Source organism: Palaemon carinicauda, chromosome 24 (assembly GCF_036898095.1).
Source record: "Palaemon carinicauda isolate YSFRI2023 chromosome 24, ASM3689809v2, whole genome shotgun sequence".
Taxonomy (NCBI): Eukaryota; Metazoa; Arthropoda; class Malacostraca; order Decapoda; family Palaemonidae; genus Palaemon; species Palaemon carinicauda.
In genome coordinates, this window is record NC_090748.1 from 88,072,311 (window position 1) to 88,076,194 (window position 3,884).

The following is a 3,884-nucleotide window of genomic DNA, read 5'->3' on the forward strand; positions in this document are numbered from 1 at the left end:
ATATATATTAAACATATATACAATATCATTTATGCTTTGATATATATTTATATAAAATATTTATATATTTGTATGTATAAATTTCTGTATAGAATAATATATACTTATGCATATATATATATATATATATATATTATATATATATATATGTGTGTGTGTGTTTGTGTGTTTATAGATATAACTATATATATATATATATATATATATATATATATATATATATATATATATATATATACATATATACATATGAAATATTCGGTGCATGTTTGATAAGTCAGAAAAACAGATAATGGCGAATGGTCTATGACTCTATGTGGATACATGTTCCTGTAAATTCTATTCCCTTCGATGACTGTGTACTCTTCCATTCACTTTCTTTGCTTATCAAAATCTACCAAATAGTCTCTCTCCTCTCTCTCTCTCTCTCTCTCTCTCTCTCTCTCTCTCTCTCTCTCTCTCTCTCTCTCTCTCTCTCAAAAAAAAAAAAAAAAAAAAACTTGAATGATGACAAAGGCAAATGTCAAAAATCTGCAGAACTGAGACTCTAAGAGGCAGCAGTTCAAGTGTTAATCAATTAGGCTACGAAAAGGTTACTTTATTCGTGAAACAGTATGATAATGGGGACAACTTCTCATAATATTAGATTTTTTTAGGTTGGTTTCCAAGGTGATCTGATGTCATCAGCCTCAAAGGGTTTAATAGGAATCCTCCAAACAGCAACATTTATTTTTCAACTGGTAAGACCTTTGTTCGTCGTGACGTTACTAGCGTAACAGTTGGCATAAACCACTTAGATAAGCCTTGAAACTTTATCAACCATATTCTTTCACCCTGAGCAGATATGCAGACTATCTAACTAGCTCGCCATCATTTTGTCAGAACGTTGGAACTACGAGCAATGTTCTGCTCAAGTGTTCAGTTAGCCTAGGATTAGCGATCTACCCTCTTCTTGCTGGAATACTTTACTTCCATGACACAGTTATAACTCAGCTTGTCATGATTGACTATTATAGAGGCAATGTGAACGGAGTGAATAGCAACTTCTCTTAACAGGCATTAATACAATCGTGCTACATCTATTTTATCTACAGTAAGGTTCTCAACACACAGCAGTCGTGCGGATTAATGCTGTCCGTACACTTCATATGGTGCATTCTAAGTAATTTATAAATGTTCTTTGCAACAGCCCTTTCACTCCTTACTGGGCTCATTTTTAACCCTTCTACTTTGTCTCAATTTTTGCTTCATTGCTTTCACTTTGCTGTGCATTTTCTTTCTTCAACTTTTAATGTCATAAGTAATTTTGAGTTGTACCTTGGGTCTGAACAGACTCTCCAGCAGCAGTGGAGATTCATATTGCCGAGATTCCATAAATTATAAAATCAACATATAAGACAGGTGTTTTAGTGATATTTATCCTTTTAGGTTTCTCAATCCCATAAGTGAGGCATATCGTGGGGAAATAACTTGCAGCTTCCTTTGTATTAAAACACTGAACACTATAGTCCATTTTTTTTACCGACTCGCAGCGGTGCCCTTTTAGCTCGGAAAAGTTTCCTGATCGCTGATTGGGTAGAATTATCTTGTCCAACCAATCAGCGATCCGGAAACTTTTCCGAGCTAAAAGGGCACCGCTGCGAGTCGGTGCAAATATGCATCGCTAAACGAAATGGACTATAGATGCCTCTGACAACATCCAGGAGTGTTCCTTTGTCTCCCATGTCCCGTCCTTGGCTCGGGGTTCCATTAACGGCTCAATATTCTTTTTTTTTCCTCACTATATATATATATATATATATATATATATATATATATATATATATATGTATATTATATATATTATATATTATATATTATTTATATATTATGTATGTATGTATATATATATATATATATATATATATATATATATATATATATATATATATATATATATATATATATATATATATATATACTCTATCTCCTCACCCCATTTTTGCCTTTCTTCTTGAGATAATTTTAATAAATATTAAAATATAAATGACAAGGCCATATCCATAGACTTATCAACTGTTCTGCTTCCATGTTATTTGTTATGAGTTAGTGTTATAAAAAGTTCTTAGAATGAGAGGAAATAGAGAGGTACAGTTAGAATCAAAAGAACGCCGACATTCAGGGGAAATCTTTCGTCAGATGTCTCTAGTGTTCCCATGAAAAAACAGACAACGAGTTACTCTTCTTACTACTGATACGAAATAGTCGGAGCCTCCTCCAACCTTAGCGAATCAAAGAGAGTAAAGAGCTGTCTTGGTTAGCGAAAGCATTGAAATGTTACAAATCGAGTTGCCATATATTATACTCAGTTATCATTTGACGTCTCAAATATTCACTGCAAATACTGAATATACAAATAAACTAACATATATACTGTGTGTGTATGTGTGTGTGTATATATATATATGTGTGTGTGTATATATATATATATATATATATATATATATATATATATATATATATATATATATATATATATATATATATATATATATATATATATATCATGAACCCGCAAAATCATGTAGAAAATCTTAGAGTGTGGTAGCTAATCATTTCCTTCCGTTAACAGCTACATTAGCTTATTTTGATTTTAGTCTTGTTCAAGTTACCGATGAAAGCAAAAAGTAGATTCGATTATGGTTCTACGTTGTAAAATATTAATAAAAAAAAACACCATACATAAGTTAACCACCTAAAGGACGTTCAGAGAGAGAGAGAGAGAGAGAGAGAGAGAGAGAGAGAGAGAGAGAGAGAGAGAGAGATCAAATGGTTTGATCTCACTCGAGTTATTGAAGTAATCTACCAGCAGATAAACTCCTTTATAGACATTTATGTATATGAAAATTTTGTTTGTCATTATTATGCAATGTTTACAATAGAAATGATTGTATTATGTTCCCTAAAGCTTATCGTTATTTTTCAGATGCTAGATTGACTGCTATAAACTACTTCCAGTTTATATATATTCATAGATTGTAACATTTCGTAATACGCGAGGATACTTGATTGTAAAATATTTCTCAAGTTATTCAGATTCATGAGTATGCACCGTTTCAGTCTTTGGACCCAAAGCCACTTTCCCTTTATTCATCATTTTTTTACATTCCCATTCGTTGAGCTTTGTCGTCTCACCGTCTGTTATCTTGGCCTAAAATGGTTAGTATTGCCATTTGAACTAAAATTTTAAACATATATAGTAAAATCTTTACTACATTGCTAATTCAATCTTTATCGCAAGTGCTTTATTCACTTGATAATTATCGTGACCAAATGGAAAAATTGGAGATAGTTATTACAGGGTATAAATAACGGAATGGTTTTGTTAGATTCAAATGTTTATCCAAATAATGGGTGATTTTGGGGAAAAATAGCTATAATTAGTCTTTTGCTTTTGGGCGTTTGGAGGATTTGGTTCCTTAAGGTTCCGTATGCCAACATTTGCCCGGCTGCATATAGTTTGATTATTACATTTTGTACTCCTCTATATACCTTAAATGCTCTTTGGGAAAATCTAACCGGTTGCTTTAAAATCAACTAAGATATTTTCGTTAACTGGAATAATGATAAAGGAATGGTATATATATTGTATAAAAAATCTGATGGCACCACTTATTCATGGAAACATGCTTCACAATGGCGATTGTAAAAACTAAGATAGAGAAAAATGAAATACAGATCTCCAAATGCCTTATTCCTGAATCCAGCTAATGAATATCTTCTCTTGACTTCGCACAAATATCAAATAGTTCCAAGTCGGATTGGTCAAGTGAAGGTGTTTCATGCTGCCGCTTGGGAGAGATTTCTTTTATGGAGGCACAGTGAGAAGCTAAGAACCAAAGTTG